The sequence below is a fragment of the Poeciliopsis prolifica genome, unplaced genomic scaffold (assembly GCF_027474105.1).
Source record: "Poeciliopsis prolifica strain line A6 unplaced genomic scaffold, Auburn_PproV2 SCAFFOLD029, whole genome shotgun sequence".
In the NCBI taxonomy this organism is placed as follows: Eukaryota; Metazoa; Chordata; class Actinopteri; order Cyprinodontiformes; family Poeciliidae; genus Poeciliopsis; species Poeciliopsis prolifica.
This window is the reverse complement of record NW_026562404.1, coordinates 5,181,916-5,201,255: the sequence shown is the minus strand read 5'-3', so window position 1 is coordinate 5,201,255 and position 19,340 is coordinate 5,181,916. Positions and strand designations below refer to the sequence as shown.

Sequence of the window (19,340 nt, the reverse complement as noted above, 5' to 3'; positions counted from 1 at the left end):
AGCAGGAAAACATAATAGCTTTCATGTTATGGTCATGTTAAACACAAACCCCAGATGGCGAGTACCAGACACTGGAGAAAAGTAAATACAATAATGCCATTCCAACAGCGTGGTTTTGTGCAGACACTATTCTGTTAGTGACTCACTGACACCTCAATGCAGCATGGACATCTTAATACATTTTGTGATGCACTAAACACAAAGCATCACCTCCACTAGCATACACAGCAAACGCAATGTATTTGTGTTGTTGGCTCAAATTTATTGCTAACCCTTGGATGAATATGAGCTATATCATGCAGCTGTGCAGTGCATCCAAGGTTTATACAAAGCTTGCAGAAGGTGATTTAATAATTTCTTATAAAATTACAAAACTGTATATAACTAGCCTGCTATACAATCTAATATTGTTCGCCTGTCATCACAGCCATTTTTATTAAAGCAGATAATGCTTATGTTTTGTTTTGTGTCAATGGTTTTCTTTATTAATTATTCAAGTTACAGATTTGGAAAAGCGCCCTAAAACGGTGCAAAGTGCCATCAGGGATTGGGCAAACTTATTTCAAATTTTAAATCAGAGCCTCTGCTGACCACATGCTAGGATCAGACTGATGTGAAGCCACAGATACACCCACCGATCCAGACAACATGGGGTTGTTTTGCCTGAGGCCAACTGACTGACTTCGCTTCAGACATTTAAGCTCTCAGCCACCCGAAAGACCGCAGGGTGCTGCAGGGTGAGCACGTTGCTGCCCTGCATCACTCTCTGTGTGTTTGTGTTGAAAAGGAGAAAAGACACATTTTTAAGTGTTTTATGCAAATGTGTTGAGGAGTGGAAGTTATCTCAAATTTTTACAGTAATAACCAAGGGAAGAACTCCAGAACTCAACACAGGAGCAACAAGAAGCTTCGAGAGTCAGGACAAAGACTTAACTGGAAAAGAAAGTGGAGTTAAAACCCCCAAAAGATACAGGTCTTCATCTGCTTTAGGTAAACCAAAGACAGACTATAATACTTATGTCCTGGCATGTTTTCTTGTCACTGATTTAGAGGATGTTGTCACATCCAAAGCCAGGACTACTACTGTTGACTTCGAATTATTCTCATGTCCTTCCACTTTCTTTCGGCTGCTATAGAATCCAGCATCAGTGTGCCAAGTGGAGAGTTATTTCCCTTTTCTTCTCTTGTCGAGTTCACCGTCAAAGTTACAGATCTTGTTGTGGTAGCGGCAAGTAGTCATATGATCCTTTCAAATGTGCAGAATTTTGGAACCAATGACAAAAGTGTGTGAATAGCCAATCATTAAAACACAAAATTTACTATTTTAAACTTTCGGAAACTGCTATTTAAAACAGGCCCTGGTTTGTTCATAACTTCTCCAGTATATTTAGCAAATAAATAAATAAAATAAAATAACTAAAATGACATTTTTTTTCAAAACTTATGATTTTAGCCTTTCCCCCCTGTTCCTGCTCTGGGAGCTTGTTCCTGGTTTTGTCACCGTGTTTTAACGTCAGCATTTCTTTCTTTGGGATTTGATTTGATTATTCACTCCAGTTGAGTGGAAAGACTGGACCTTCACCGGCAGCTTGCAAAGCAATGACTCGGAGCTATCTTTGTCCAACTCAGCCTCCTTACCTTCTTTGTCTCCGAATCGTGCTTTCTCGTCGTGAAGAAAAGCAGCATGGACTGCTGCAGAACTGAAAGTTCTGCTAGGTTGTCGCTAACTGTGTGCCAGTCGCCTCACTGCCCTGGCTGTTGCTTTGCACTCTCACAGAGTCTGACCTCTGCTGCTGTGGCCCAAAGCAAAGTTAAAACAACAGTGGTGTCTAATTGCATGATATGAGTTTATGCCTTGGTGCCCTGCTGTGTGTTTGTTCCCTTTTACATCAAAGGCACGTACAGTAGAGCTACCCACCAAGTCTCCGTACTCAGGGGGGGGGCTTCCTGGAGTTGACTTTCACATTATTGGCCAGGGTTTTTGGTCACATACCTAACATTCCTTTGGTTTTTAATCTCTTATGTAATGGATATTCTCCTTTTCCATCGTCTGCTGCTCCCCTATTACACCTTCTACATGAGTTACGGCAAATACACACACGCTTGACGCGTAATATGTAAACATGTGGGGGATTGGAGGTGTGAAACATTTCAGACTATTAAAAGGCGCCTTAATAAACACAGATTTCCCAATTTTAAACAACTCAAAGTGTTTCAGGACTGCATTGGCAGTCAGGTACAACATGTTAAGGATCAGCAGCCTGCTCTCATTCTGAACAGAGCTAAGTACTCTGTTGTCTCTCAATGAGCCACGTTAAGCAAAACAATGGGCACTCAAGGTGCTCAGGCATCTGCCAAAGACAACAGTGTGTTGCCGGTTGACACGTTTCAGCCTTGGGAGCTGTCAGCGGGATTGGCCGCAAAAATTATTTGTTTGGAGCAAAAATATCAACAGCGGTTGAACAGTTTGTGCTCCTTCAGAACGAGAGCTGGAGTTCATGGCCTGAGCTCCGGTCTATTACTTGGAAGCACTTCAGTCTCTGCAAACAAGCACATCTTTTTTGACCATCAGCCATGCACAACTCCCCTTGGTAAGCTGAATATCATCAATGCCCATTAACAGCTCAAGAAAGATTTTCTTTCATACTATAAAATGTGAAGTTTCAGGACTACATTATCATTAAAAGACGAACATGATGACAATGCTGGAATACAAAACCCAAACCTCTATTAGCTGCTGGAGTCTGACTCCAAATCGCCTCCAGCTTTAGAGAACTGACATTAATAAATACTTAGCTTCTCTCTTGACATGTTGCATTTTTTTAAAGCACTTGGATCAGGTGATTATCTGTGCTGACAGTCTGTCTGAAAAATAAAACAGCAATCAGGCAGTTGGAAAATATTTGCGTGCTTCCAGTTTTTAACAGTAAGCACCAAGCTTAACCACTTCAGTCTAAACACAGTCAACGCCGGCTCCAGAACAGCGAGGCAGGACTTACCAAGTGCTGACTTTAAATTCACACACAGTTTTCCACAAGCTTTAATTACATTTTTTTTTGTGATTTCATTTGATAAAACAATGCGACAAAGAGCATAACTGTGCTAACAGCTCTGAAAATGTGTTTCTATGGTGGTGAGACGAACGCTGTTGTTTAAAGAAATCTATAAGTTGCTACAATTCATTTTGGGGACGATCACCTGGAAGAATGTTCTCCGGTCAGTGCTTCCAGAACTTTTTGGCGGACATTCAAAGCTATGTATGTGGAATATAACACATCACATTGTTAAAAACACCACATCCACACTGAAACACGAAGGTGGCAGCATCATGCTGTTGGATGCTTCTCTCCATCAACAACAGGGGAAAAAGATCAGCATCGATGGTAAGGTGGATGAACAAATTTTGGGGGGGAAGTTTCACCTCCCAGCAGGACAACCACCTTAAACATTCAGCCAGAGCTTTGATCAGAGTGACTTTATATGCTACAGTGGCCTAGTCAAAGTCCAGACCTACCTCCAAGTCATAACCAGTGTCAAGACCTGAACATTAGATGCTCTTTGTCCAATGTGAGTCACTTTGAGATGTTTTAGAGAAGCTATTTCAGTCTTTTGATTTGCAAAGCTGGAAGAAAAACAAAACATATTTTATTTTGAAAATCTTTTAATTCTGTTAGTCTCCCACATGAAGTCAACTATAACAATCACTTATGTCCTATTGTACTACTCCCTTGCACATTTTCTTATTACGTGGAGGAATTGTCTGCAACATCTTATCATTTCATCATTTCAGAGGGAAAATATTAGCAGGGGTAGTGCTCTACAACAGTTTTTAATCACCACCATTAAAATCTCATTACTTGCTTTGTTTCTTCTGACATTGCATAATAAATGTAAACTTGTTTACTGGAACATGCCCTCTGGTAGCACAACACAGAGGACCTCACTGTTTCGTCTCCCAGGTTAGTTCTGGATGTTCTGCTGTTTTCAGCCTCTTTTCTTTTGCCCGACTGCTTGTCTGTCAGCTGGGTTACGTGAATACAGCCTACCAGTAACCAATGAACCAAGGCCAAGAGGTGAGGAAAGGGAATAACTTTTTTATCGCTGACGTTGGTCAGAACTCTTAATACAACACAATGCGCACACACAACGTGAACGAAACGGTGACCTCTGCAATAACTTTTGGGCGCTGTTGTGTTGTTTATATAGGAAACACTGAACAATACAGGCTGGACTTGTAGTTCCTCAGCCCTCACCATTGTTCTCATAGGTCAGGCATGTCACTGGAGCACATAATGTCTCTTTTTGTCTTTGGAAGAGTGCCTCTAACAAACATTAGCTGTAACACTGTCTGGAAATCTTAACTGGAATAGTTGAGGTTGAACGACAAACAATCCCAGTAAAAAAAACCCACGCGCAGTTTTCTTTGGTTTTTGGACGCTTAAATGTTTCAGGTCACAACACTAGTCTTCAAATGAGGCAGTCATAATCTGAGTCAACACAAAATGCATGCAACTAATTATACTATGAACTACTGACAAAGAGTCTTTTTGTATTGTGGATACATTTTGACTCACTCCTTATTTTGAACAACATTGCAGGGTTGCATGGGAATGCTTACAGCCGGGACATCTTAGTTGCAAGTTCAAACTTTGATTAGACCGTTCTAAAGATATTTACTCTGTTTTTGTTCTGAGCTGTTTTAGAGTGGGATTGCAGAGCTACAATAATGTAAATACAGATCTTCCATTTATTCAATTCTATTTGGTGAACCTTAGGTTTTTGGACCTGTTGTGTTTTTCTATTATTTGGTCTCCCTTGTGCCTGTCAACCTGTAACTACACGGTTATGCAGAAGATATTCATTTGGTTTACCCAGATCAAATGTCTGAACTCTACTGTTTGATAAATTACTTTAGTAAAGAGTAGATGGCAAACTTATTTCTTCAATTAAATGAAAATAAAACTGAAATGATTATCTTTACACCAGGAAAATTTGTTTGGGACAAATGAGACCTTTGGATCTCTTTGTTCTTTTGCCAAAATTCTCTGTAAGAAACCCACTTTGATTCTGGTTTTTACTTCAGATGCATGTCAAGTCTTTTCAGTTCTTATCATCTGAGAAATATTGCCAATCTTAATCTCTCATCCTAAACATGATTATTCATGTTTTTGCTGCCCCGTGACTAGATTATTGCTACACATGGGTCTCCTATGTTGTTGTTCAAAAGGCTGCTGCCAGGCTTCTATTAAAATCCTCCAGGTTTCCACATGTGACTCCAATCATCTGGCTTCAAGTTTATTTCAGACTGCAATTCTTTTACTGACTTGGAGAGCTCTTCACAGAGAGGCACCAGATTTTCTCAGAGGGGTTCTTCACCTTTGAGTCCCATGCTCAGGCTCTACTGGTGTTACTGGTGGTACTGGTGGTACTGAGATGACCAAAGAGAGACAGAACTTTCTGTTCACTGACCCCGAGACTCTGAAACTCTTTGCTTTTGAACTTGCTTTTTTAGTAGAAACATATTTCTTAAATATTATTTTGATTGATTTCTCTTGATTTTTTTTGTACATTGCTCACGTTTACTAATCTTAAATGTTGAAAGACGCCTTATAACTTAATTGCATTTTACTTGAAAATTGCTTTTTGTATTTACTCAGATTCTCTTTGTCTCTTATATAAACAGAAACATTTAATTTTGAAAAAAAGGGGGAAGAAAATGGATAAAAATACAAAACGGGGAAAATACCTTTTCAAAGGAGTGACAAAGAAGTGTGAGCAGCCAGATTTCTGATGTGACCATCATCGTCATCTTGCTCTTGTTTGGTTGTCCTGGACAAATCTGTCAATGAAAAATGTTGTGAGTCATCTATTCTGAAGAGGCTTCTCAGTAGACTCTGGAGGAAAAGTCAGAGAGCAGGATGATTCATTTCCTACCTATCATGGAAATAACTACTTTATATGCTAAATGATGACACGAATGTATTTCTTGATGCATGCATGCAGAGAGGAATCAACTCCTTTCACACTTATCAGAGAGAAAACAAAAAGGCAAAAAGGAGAAACTTGTGCGATTTTAGCTGCTGCCATTGAGACTAAATGCCTTGCTGGATGGCCGTCGTTCCTGCGTGTAACCCATTCGCTTTTCCTCAGAAGGTTGTGGGGCTAATCAGAGTCTTTCTGTGGCTTCATACACAGACACCCTTGCCACAAATTGTTTCCACATTTTCAGCAATATGACATGAAATACAAGCAGTACTTATTTGGAAAGCACGGCAGTGTCGGTGTGTGTGTGACGGCTTGCATGACTGAGACAATTTAGAAAGAATAATGCTTACCCTAAACAAGGCACTGGGCAAAAGTTTTAAACCACAGCTGATTTATTCACACAATTTGTTTTGGGGAGTTGGAAGTTGTTTTGATCGATGGTCTTTCAACGTTTTCTATGGACTTTGTCACTGATCCTGTGGCAGCATCGGCGTGAACAAGTGGATTGTTGACAAAGACGTTAATATTGTTTTCAGCAAGTTTTCTGCTAAGAGCTTGACGTAAATATGCATCATATTCATGTTTGGCGGTTTCAACGCTTCAGCTATACAAGAGGAAGGTGAACTGTCTTTGAGAGATGTTTGCATGCCAGCTGTCTGTTATGAGTAAACACAAACGGGAGCTTGTCCCCCGAGTTTCAGAGTCTTCTTACACGTCGCTTAGAGTTAAAATTCCTAACAAGGCCTCTAAACAAGAGATTTATCAAAAAATATTCACATGCCGGTGAAACTCATATTTAATCCTTAGATCCAACACAGAAATGTGTGGGGAAAGACTCAAGAATTTTGCACACTACTTTACGTGACTTAATGACAACACAGCATGGAGAGGACTATTGACTGAGTAGTCAATGTGATGGAGACAGCCAAGAGGACACTGTACACAGGTAGAGGGATGGTGAAATGAGAGACAAAAGCACGCTCCACTTTAACTCTGCGCAGCACATTAGCAGGCTACCTACCAGAGGGCCATTAGGGAGACCTGCTTCCCAGCAAAGACTGTTGACAAACCATTTGGAAAATGGTGTGCTTATGATGCCCACAGTCAATTAGACTCATGGGCCAGAGGCTGGAAATCCAAGCTGCCGATTTAATAATGAAACAGATTTGGATAATGCTTCTTTTGTTATGTGAGAGAATGAAGGAAAATGGTAGTATTTTGTGAAAGTAAAAGAAAACTCAAAAGGCCCTTCGTAGCAAAAAGATTTCGGCGCTGTAAACATGGGAAAAATTCCCAAAAAGCTGCAGTCATAATTGGCTGGCTGGCTGGCTGGCTGGCTGGCTGGATGGCTGGCTGGATGGATGGATGGCTGGCTGGATGGATGGATGGATGGATGGATGGATGGATGGATGGATGGCTGGATGGCTGGCTGGATGGATGGATGGATGGCTGGATGGCTGGCTGGATGGATGGATGGATGGATGGATGGATGGATGGATGGATGGATGGATGGATGGATTAATAAAACTGACAGTCAGGAACAAGATTTTCCAATGCTCTATTTTCCTCCATCCTATGAACCCAAACCAGGAAGTAACACTTTCAGATGAAGAATCTTGACATTTGACTCATTCTGCTAATGAACATAGCAAACTGCTTCCGTGATCACTGAGCAACTGGAAGAAAAGTGACTTTACATGGGGGGTGGCAGGTTACAATCTATAAATTGAACTCTGTGGCTTTAATCTTTCTCAATTTTTTCTGAAGATTGTCTCTCGTTCGTCTCTAAAAGGCCTCTTTCAAGTCTTCCTCTTGCATCTACACTCTACATGTTCCTTTTCCCATCTGAGCTTGTTTGTGAGTAAGGGGGACTGATGTTGACTCATGCATGCAGCGAGAACAAGGATCCCCCACAGCAATGACACACACGCATACACACGCAACCACACACATTTACATTGCTGAATTATGAAGCGAGAGAGAACAAAGGCTTCTATGAGACACTCCTAAATAATAATAATAATAATAAAAAATGCTGCAAATGTTTGATCAAGCTTGGCGTTTCATTATATTATGACACAGTTTTCCTGCGTGTGTGGGTCTGATTATAAAAGCCAAATCTCCAAATCTAGAATGACACACTTGCCTTCAAGGCAAATCATCCTCAACCTGCTGCACATAAGAGGGCACAATTAGATCCCCCTTATCCCCTAAAAACCAACCAAACACGCAGGGAGCATGCACTACACAGACAGTGATTAGAACACATGACTCATTGGTAAAAAAAACATGAACATTTTTTACATTCTTTTTGTCCATTTGGCCCTTTGGAGATTAGTGGTGATGTGTTACAGACACAGAGGTGGAAAGGTTCTGTGTCTTGCATTATTACTATGTCTGCTTTCAGTTTCAGTCCCCCCTCCCGCCCCTCCCACTCCAAAGTTTTTGATTTCTAACCTGCGACCTCGGAGACCCATGAATACGCGTTGATAACAAGCCGGGGCCACTTTTGACAGAAAACAGCACCTGCTGGCAAATGCTGGGGGAAAAGTTTCTGTGACCGTCTCTTTATGTCTCGGCTGGAGGAATCGTCTTTGCTGTCATCAGCTTCGAAGGCAGACTTTCAGACGGTATGGAAAAAAGCATCCAAAATAGCTGAAATTGAAGGTATGCTGGCCGGCTGTGGCCCTAGCCTTGTGTTTCTGAGATATTTTTAAACTTTGCACTCCGAGCCCCTCCCCACCCCTCTCTCCACCTCGCCCCTCCTACCCCAGGCCCCCCTGCCTCTTCTGTATCGGGCAGCTGAGATGGTCCTTATAGTGTTGCTCTTTGCACAGAGGAAAGTAGCGACGGATAAAACTGCAGTCTGAGCGTGTGCGTGTGAAATGTAGAAGGGAGGTGTTGAAGGGGAGTGGACCAATTGTTCCCAGTCTCCTGCTGCATGAGGAAATTTGCTGGTCAGAATTTTGGGTCGATCTGCCAACTTGAACATTAGGATCCCTCCTGGGCCACTCTCATTTTCTCTTTTCTTTGTTTTCCCCGCTGTTCGCTCTCTTTCATTCTGGTCAGCACACAGTCAGTCATCCAGTTATTAATCATATCTTAACCCTCCCACCTTTCCTTCTTTTTTTTCTTCATTATTTTCACTTTTCCTTCTTCCTTCCCTTTTCCTCGACTTAATCGCCTTGCCCTGACATGTTTCCAGGGCTTCCATCTATGTCGGCTCCACATGTCTCCCACAATCTTTCTCCCCCTGTTTTTTCCTTCTTCCTCAGAACTCTGTTTGTAAACGTGCGGAGGAGAAGAATGAGGGAACAAATTATGAAACACAGGAGTGCATTCCATACCTTGTTTAGAAAGAATTCTCCAACAGTGCAGAGGGGGAGAGCAACCACTTCACCCCTGCAACACTATCCCCTCGTTTGGCCCGTATGGCTCATTTTATGTATGCGGCCATCAGGGAAATGTATGAAAATGGTTCTTTTTATACTCAGTTGTCGCGTTGTCTTATCTACTCGTTGCATTCTGGTAAAATACTGATTATTAATCAGTGCTGTGCTGTGGTGGCTTTAGCAGGTGTACGGTTTTTTTTGGGTCATTTCACAGGTCTTTCCTTTTTAATCAACTTTTTAGCTCATAAATATGTCCCTGTTTCCCTGTCAGAAATGAAGAAAGATGTAAAATGCATAAAGAGGCAGAAAAAGCGAGGTCACGGCAGCCAAAGTGTAATGCGATTAGTTTTAGAGCACCGAATTCAGGCATCAGTGCGTACAGTGACACAATGGGCCACCCAAGTCCAAAGTAGTGATGGGAAAATTTCCAGATCAAACCTGACTCTCAGTTTATATATCAAAGATTTAAATAGGGATTTGTTCAATCACCAGGAGGAAGTCAAATAAACAGTTCTCTTAGAGCAGTGGATGGAAATCTAGCAAACCGGCGTACTACATATTTTCCTTTTTTAAGAAAAACTATAGTTTGATAAGTTCCAGCAACTTTTCACATTTTTACTGATGTGGGAAGCAGTTGGTCCAAACAACTGGGTCACCAGAATACCATGAGTGAATAAAGAATCTGTTAAAACCTTATTTTTAAAGTTTGTTTTAGCTAGTTTTACTCAACATGATGGTTGGCCTTAAAAATCCATTTCAAACAAATGCTACACATGTGAAGAATGGAAGAGCATTCTATAGACTCATTATCAAAAAGTCCAACAACACCTCGCCTTCGTGGTGTCGCATGAAACATGTTTTGTCATCATTCCTCAACTTTGATGGCTCCTTCTCTTAATTTTATGATTATAATTGATCTATAATCTCGCAGGCATGTGTTTCCAAGTGAGAAACCTTTTTTCTGGTGAGGAATGAGAATCATTTCTGTAAAAGTGCTCATTTTATCCCTTTCATGTTGAAGCAATAATTGGCTGGCAAGATCTTTAATAAGGGCAATCTTTTCTGTGAAGACCAGAAAGAGACAAACTTGTCATGCATCTATGGCAGTGAATTTATGTTTTAAAAGGATTTTTAAAAAATCTTATAAAAGAACATTATCTGCCAATTTAAAGGTTAATTGAGACTCATATTTATATGTTTTTACTTAATCTGGATCTGAAATCAGACTCTACAGTATTGCAGCTATTAAAGTATCTTTTTATTTATCAGCGTCACTAGTGCATTTTTTCTGAGACTGCAGTCTGACAACACATCAGTGTGGCTGACAGACCAGAGGGGGGGTTTCAGATCCTGGTGGCTCTCCTCTGCATCCTCTGCAGCTCTCTCCAGAGAATACTCAATTGAGAAACTTTCCAAAACAGTTCACGAAGCAAAGCAAACAATGGAAAGAGACATTACTGAGAGTGAACTCTGGTGCAATCTCAACTAGACGCACCAGTTTCATCTGAAGGGATTTCGTGGCACAAAGCTCTAAATTAACACATTTTCTTTTAGCTTATAGATTTTCAGAGCAAGACTCTTGAACATGATGAACTGCAAAATGATGAGGTGGTAAAAAATACATACAAGATATTAAGTTATTTTCATTTGGCTTGATTTTATAAATGTTGATACACAATTGCGTACATATAAAGCCCTTAATCTTAAAACAAATACTACTGATTTACTATTTTTGGTTTTTAGTGATTCTTGATTCATTGATATTACAGTATTAGCCACAAAATAACCTTTCTGTAAATATTTTCCTCCGTATTCTGCCTGATCAATGTATCATCAGAACGCTGCACACTGACTCGTCTCCCGTTCGTCATCAGGTGATGCAGCGACTGTCACTGATCCATACGTACTATTGATCACTACAATTGACATGAGCTTTCACTTTAAATATAGCCTTGAGAAACCTCACTGCAGCTAATAGTTTGGCCGAACAGCTGCCAGATGATCCAGGACCAGATGATCACACTTGAGCCGGTTTCAAACAATGAGATTTCCTTTTTTTCCTCCAACTTAATTGTTATTGGCAAGACCAAAAACACAGCTGCCACACTTGAGAGGTAAGGGACATTCTCACCCACCTCTCCAAAGAATCAAATGGGACCAGGTGATCAAAATATCGAGCCTTAATAAAGCTGTAATGGCTTTTGATTGAGTCTGACTAACCTGAAAGCCTCGAGTACAGATCCAGAGCTTGGCTGTGGCCTGGGATAGAAACGTGGGGGTGAGTGTTGAATCTCGCCCTGCAACACTTGAATAGATTTTGATTATTCATAAGACATCCTGAGACTGGCCATATGGAGAGGATTTGATGTGAAGCACACAAAGGCTGACAGGTGCAGATGGTTTTCCTGAATGTGGAATTAGCTCTTCAGATGCATCCTCTCTGCACGCATCGTGTTGTTTCACAAATATCCACTAAAACCTGACAGTTCTCCGTTGTGCTCTGTTACTGCAGAAGCGTTTGCACCAGTCCACGCTAATGACTCACTTCGTGTGAATGTGTGAGAACGAGTGTGCGAGCGCCACGTATGTAGCTATGTATAACATGATGTATTGTACGTGCCCACATGTGTAGGTTGAGCTTTTTTTTTTTGATGGTTAATCTCGTGTGCTGCTGTCCCTCTCTCCCTCTCCTACTGGGTTTAGTTGCTATGGCAATGAGTATGGGGAGAAATGCAGAGCTGTGGAAAGGAATGAAAATATGTGTCTGGAAATACCATCAAGTCTAACTGAGGATCATTATACCACCGTGTCTGGAGGCCAAAACTGTGTACCAGAGCAGAATGAGGGATAAACCTCTACTTCAACTTTGTGTGTGTGTGTGTGTGTGTGTGTGTGTGTGTGTGTGTGTGTGGGTGTGGGTGTGTGTGTGTGTGTGTGTGTGTGTGTGGTGTGTGTGTGTGTGTGTGTGTGTGTGTGTGTGTGTGTGTGTGTGTGTGTGTATATCTAAATCTTGCAGTTGACAGATGTGATCTTCTGGAGAGCGTGTGTGTGTGACGTGTGCGATCCCGGTCGGGGCCAGTTGGAGAAGCTCCACGTCTTTGCAGCCCCGGCAGGAAACTGTAGTTTTTGTGCCCGGCTCTCCTTTCAGGCCTCCTTGCTGGCACTGCCACAGCTGCCAAGCGAAATTATAATCGCTTTTAATTTGCTGTGTGTTCTCGGGCACCCAGGCCCTAATGATAGCCCTGTTTGCCCCGAGAAATTAGTGTGTTCTTGCCGTTCTTGCTCTGAGTTTTTTACTCTGTGTGTGTCTTCAGTTGCTGTGATAATCAACCCTCTGTGAGCACTCTTGCGGCTGATGCAGAGAAGATCTCTGCTGTAATAACCAGGGCACACATACAGAGACATAAATACACTGCTACACACAATAAAATTACTTGTAATCTCATTCTGATAGTTATTTTCTCTGCATTTATTGCAAGGAATTTAAACGTACAAAATGCCCAAAACTAAGGACGTCTGCCAGACAGATTTATACATTTCTTTGAGCATCCGGTGTTCTTAACACATATCCAGCATTATTTTGGTAAGAAGTGTACATTTCACTTCATAATATTCAGATTATAAATTTAAAAGAAAAAATTACCAATCAGAATTGTCTGGTGTGTTTCTGATGAACATAGCATAACATAAGATAAAGCTTAAATGAGGAAAGCATAAAACAATGCTAGATTCATTATGGGAAAAGTAGGATTTGTGGTATTTTAGAGAACGGCCAGCATACGTTTAATACTCCAGCGGGAGGTTTTGATTCATTAGAGAGTTCAGTTAAAATCACAGCACCTGAGCTTTTGTGAAAGTGATCCAAGAGGAAAATAATCAGCACCGACTCTGTGTGAATGAGTGGATATGTTTTTCAAGGGCTTATAATAAAAACAAAACAAACAAAAAAAAAACAAACAATATAACCAGAAACTCATCCTGAAGGCTGAGTTTCTGGAGCCTGAAAGTTTGTGGAGCTTTCAGGCCACAAACACAATTCCCGTCTCCCACTCTGGTCTGAGGAAAACCAGGGCCTGTGGTTAGATTTTCTCCGTCACTCTGTCCCTGCATCTTTCTGCCTCGCTTGTCTTTTATTTTATTTTATTTTTTTCACTATTGAAAAGATCCAATTCAGATGCAAAGTGAGCTCTGAAAGAACAATCGAAAGCTCATCTGAAATGTCAGGAGGATTATTTCAGCAGGGAGCAACATCTCTGACGTAAACACGCACCCTTCACAAATTCAGATGCATCACCATTCTGCTGTTGACCTGGTTCTGGGTGACACTCGGCAAATTGATATCTGTCTAATAATTAAAGTAGTTTAAAGCTCATAACGAGGAGCCTCTCGATCTATTGTTTTTCACTTCTCTATGAAGACGACAGGATTAACGAAAGCATGATTTCTCAGTTTTTTTTTTTTTTTTTTGTTGCGTGGCTTTGATCCCGATAAAAAAATAAAAAAAAATCTGCCACAGAATGTAAGTGTGAGTGCTGACAGCAGGAAGCCGACCCTGGCGACTTGTTTGTGCGCCGCTTGATGTGTCTACCACGTATTTCCTTCTGTGCTCTGGGAATCACAGTAGTGAGTGCATGCGCGTGTGTGTGTCTGCTTAAAGTAGGTCAACAGGAGGACAGGAAACCACTGCTCCCTTGTCTGAGCGCGGTGTGTGACTTTATGGACATAAAAACACTCACATATGGCACACACAGGAACAGCAACAATCGTGGAGCTGTCCTTCCTCCTGTCTTCTGCTAAACACAGTAAGACGATGCCAATTCTCCCAGTGTTTGCTCTCTTTGCGCTTTAATTTTCTCCTTAGTCCTTCTGGCAAGTGTTGACCTCTGTCTACTTTGTAATATTTCATAATTATGCTATAAAAAAAAATCCCTTCCTTTTCCATTTGCCCAAGATTCACCCTCTTACTTTGTCTACCCTAAAATACCCAGACGAAGTTTAAAAAAAAAAATAAATCTACGTTTTCAAACAATTTTGAAAAGTGTGGTAGGTTTTAGTTTCTTTTTTTTGTTGTCGTTGTGTTTTCAGGGACCTTCACTCAGATATCTCTAAATCATCTGGGGAGATCTATAGATCAGGTTGGAAAACCTGCCAATTCAATTAGAAGACCATAAACACAATTTTTATGGAAGAAAGCTATTTTTATTTTATTTTTGTAGCATTCCTCAAGCAATGCTAAGGACTCCACACATGTAAAAGAAGGCGTTCTTGTTTACATGACACCAGAGCGGAACCGTTTGACCCAAATTAACAAATGCATGGTTAAAAACTAATACCTTAGAACACCTGGACACACCACCGTCAGGATGTTTTCCTTCAAAGGCAGTTGGTGGGAAAATGGATGGAGCTAAATTCAGAGTAGTTCTTGAAGGAAGCCTGCTTGAGGCTGCATAACACTTTTTAAGATTAAAGTGGAAAGGTGGTTTTAAAACGTATTCATATGCAAACACACTTTCCAGATCTGGAAAGGTTAAAACCACGCCTCATTTTTCTTCTGATTCCCAGCTATGTGCTGGTTCGTCACACAAAATCCCAATGAAATGTTTCAGCAATTAGTGGCTGGGATATCACAAAATGTGAGAAAGCTAAAGAGGTATGAACACTTCATACTCATCCAAAGTCTTAAAGTGAAATGGAAAAGTAATGCCTAAGAGACATTGCAGACACTTTTTCCTTTCCTCCTGTGTCACTGCTTTCTCTGCCGGATGGTTTTGCATGTCAGAGGCTATGCTGGTCTCAGCAGCTTTGGCTCACAGCTGCAGAGGACATTGCATCAGAGCAAAGAGCTGCGCTTCCTGATTCTAAAGAGCAGAAAGCGGTTCCATTTTGGAAAAAAAAAATGCTTCAATGCCTAGAACAGAAGATTAGAGGGCAGAAAAGAGGGACAGGTGGAGGTGAGAAGTACAAAAAAGAGGCATATTGAAGGTTTCATGAAGAAATAAAAAGGCATGCCTCGGGCCAACAGGATGTGCGATAATGAAAAAATAAATGTTTTTTAAGGACAGAAATATGAGAGAAAAATCTCTGTATTGGGGATCAGTATAAAGCAAGATTATAAATTTTATGCCACGGAGCTCCTGGAGGTGAATGCTTACAGTACTCTCGCATGCTTGAGTGCACACAGTGTCTGTCTGCAGCCTCGGCCTGCCGGGATATTTGCTCTGAGGGGATAAAGTGTAATTTTGCTGGAGAAGAAAGCTCTTTCTCTTACAAGGAGGGATTCACTTGAGAAAGTTACTATGCTTCACGTTGCTTTGAGAGTTCCTCGAGTCAGTGAGGGCAGAGCTGTGAAATTACAGCTCTAATACCTTGCGCTTATTATCTGTGAGGTGCTGACAACGACTGGCAGCTCCATCTCATACTCAGCAGGGCATTTGACACGTTTTCCACTTCACAGGTGGCCACACTGCAGACACGCAGCAGCTGGGTTGTGGGAAAAAATGAAATAAATTAAAATACAATAAAAATGTCCTTGATCAGTTCGTTTTAATACATGCACGTTTCTGGGCATCTGCACGTCTGCGTGTTTGTGTTTATCAGAGGAGTGCCGCAATGCCTAAATTGCCTTTGGTCCCGAGAGACCGCGCAGGCTCGACAAAGAGCTCCACCGCGCAAGGGCTGCGAAACAAGTTTGCTCCATTACAGCCAACGCTTTTAGGCTGATTTGCCGGCTCAGCAGCTCTCACTCAGGAGCCGATCGATGCGGGGAAGTTGGAGGAGATGACTTCCGGTGGATCATCAGTGAAAGCTCATAAATCAACTTCACTGTCTGAAACATGTCTACTTCCCCCCCCCCCGCCTTTGTGATTCAATAATGTTGGGGATTCTCATTTGAAGTTCAGGTTCTACTCAATATATTTTTATAATCTTCGTGAGAGAGTACTGCAACGTTAGGTTTCCCTATTCATCACTCCATTCATCTGCGATCAAACTCACGCTGAAGCGCGATGGAAAAGATGGACACCGGTGGTTCAAAGTTCAAACCGGTCTGGGTGAAAACTCAAGACTCCATGCTGTTTCAGTTTGAAAGGATGCATCACTTGACTCAGTTTTTATGAATTAATTGGTCTTAAACTTCTGTTGAATGAAAAAAAAACAAACAAAAAAAAAACAGCTGTTGAGTAGATAGTGTGATTTTAAAGCTTGGAAAAGTTTACAGAAACAAATGAGGTCATATTCAGTGTAAGAGGAAATGTTGCTACTTAAAGTAGCATGGTAACGTATTCGCAGTCTTCCGTTTTTCACACTCACATTTAAAAGACAAAATTTAATGTATTTGATGAGGATTTTATGGTATAGATATTTCAGAGATTATAGATTGTAAAAAGGTGTATTTGAAAGTCTTTAATGTAAAAATTATCGACCACTTTGTGTTTATTTGAGAATCTAATGGGCAAATTTTGAGTAAAGTACATCAAGTCAAGCAATCTGTATGTGCAGAAAATTTGAGAATTCAATGGAAATGAACACGCCAGCAAGGGAGTAACATATATACATTTTTAAATTGTTCTTACGAAGAACAATTTCTCACGAGGCATTTATTTGCCTAATGAGAAGATCAGATATCAGTTGGGTGAAAAAACATCAGAGAAAAATCTGGAAGTACTGCACAACATCTCCTGGTGCTGGATCTGAAGTCGCAGAGTGCAGCACTTTTGGATGAGCCTGCCCTGCTCCCCCCAGGAGGCACAGCAGAGCTTCTCAGACGATGAGTGGGCGACCGGTGAAAGCCCAGCATTAACAAATCACCACGGGGCAAAGGGGCGGCTTAATGCGGTCTCGTCGCCCTGCGCCTTTGACTGTTAATTTTGCGAGCTGCTAAACAACATTCAAGTTGCATTAACAAAATCGGCCCGGCTAATCTTTGCTCAGTAGGACCATTACGGAGATGAATATCATCAGATTCCATCAGCACACAGCAAGTGGGAGGAATGTTTTCCTTTTTCCTCTTTTGTAGGTGTAGAACAATATCAGTGTTACACATTCTTTTTCTGTGGGAAGGCTCATCATTTTTCCTATTTATCAGTTGTTGCTAGTTCACTATAAAAATCTCTCTAATAGCTTCTTCTGAGACGGTACTTAAGCTATTGTGAGTAAACTTTGCAGGGTCAGGGAAGCTCATCCATAGTGGGAGCACAGTGTGCAGCATTGCCATGGACACAGATCGAAAGGATTGTCATAAACCCTGTGGATGATGTATGATCTCTGATTCCTAACTGTACTCTTAACTGCATCACCGTCAGAGCGAATTTATTAGGCACACTTTTTTTTCCTGCTGCTCGACTGGACTCTCTCTTTGCCTCCAGAAATTCTTTGTGGCGCAGTCGTGGAGATTTGGGTTCACATTGATGTGTTATTGTGACACAGTTGTTGCAGATGTTGACTGCATATCCGTGCTGATAGTCTACCGTTCCACAATATCGTAGAGGTTCACTGCCCAGCCGTAAGAAAACCACATGTACCACCAGTTAGCAGTGATGTTACCAGTTAGCTGGTTGCAACCAGAAGCATTAAATTAGTGACAGATAGAAGGATAGATGTTTTCTTGTTCTTATGGCAAATGTGAAATCAAGACTCATCAGATAGCAGATTTTTCCAATCTGTTATTCTCCAATTTAATAAGCCATGTGAATTGTAATCTCAGTTTCTTGTTCTCAAACCCGGCCAATTCTTCTATTTCCAATCTGCATTTAGAGCTGGACATGTGGTTGATTAAATGGCTGTAAGAACTAGTTATTGTTACTTCTTTATCATCTCAAACCACTCAGATCATGCTGTTCTGACCAATATCCACAAATCTGCTGTTTCATGGAAATTTTTCTGCTTATGAAAACCCATTGGACGGCTGTGTCTAGATCGGGAGTTTGTAAGGCCAGTCTGTCTCGCACCAGCAACCGTGGCTCATCAAAGCAAAAATTGCCTCCATGCATCTTTGTGGATTTCAGTCTGTAAACACCGAGCAGGGAAATGCAAGCTTTATGGTTTGGCGCCTTGTGGAAGATCAGAGAACTTGACACAGGAGGGTGAAAAGAGTCAACCAGATTGTTATGACCTCTCTATCTTGCAAAACTCACAGATGATTCATTCTTTGTTTTGTCTTTTTGCAGATCCCACAAGTCTGTATGTCATGTTTTTTATCTCTTCCGTCTGCCCAGCTACTTGTTATGGTATGCTCAGATTTCCTTACTGCCTCCAACTTAATAAAGCAGGGTGGAGTTTGTTGAAAGGGGAGATGCCAATTAGTTATACCAGCAACATGCACATGATGCCCCAGTGTCTGGAACAGGTCAGACAATAACAGGGAGAAAAAGAACATTTTCAACCAAAATCTTTGCGTTTTGACAGGTATGAAATATTAGCAAAGCTACAGCTGGTTTCCTCCATTAAGATAAAGGATTTTGCATCTGTAATACACCGGCTAGTAGCGTGTTTTTGTTTGAGAGAGAGAAAAAAAAGTGTTTATAGGACTGAGGAGAGCTTTAAGTGCAGTCCTACTCAGAATGGTTTGCACTTTGTTTGCAGTCTGGGTCCACTTTGCTCAGGGCCAGGATAAGATCTCACTTTGAGGCCCTCATAATAAACACTGTTATCTCCTTATAAACAAAACTGCAACAGATTTACAAACCTAGTAGAAACGTCTGCTGCAGAGTGCTTACTCAAAAGCACAAAGAAGTTAATTCAGCAGCCACAGCAGGTCGAAACCTGAGGTGAAGGAGATGATGTATTAGAGCAGATTGCAAGCTAACAGCATGAGAAATGAATCCCTCTACTGTGAGTGATTGAGGGTCAGAGGTCTAAAAGCATAAAGATGGATGGCAAACATGACTGAACTGGAAATGAACACACACTTTAGAAGGCAATCGCGGGACTGAGGACTGCCGAAGAGAATTTGCAGTAGGATGAGAG

The 19,340-nt window shown here is 41.2% G+C and overlaps 1 protein-coding gene across 4 annotated transcripts in view; it reads left to right on the top strand.

Moving 5' to 3' along the window:
- arhgef25a (Rho guanine nucleotide exchange factor (GEF) 25a) overlaps nt 1–19,340 on the top strand; it is a 53,916-nt gene that overhangs the window by 14,076 nt on the left and 20,500 nt on the right. The window lies entirely within an intron of this gene.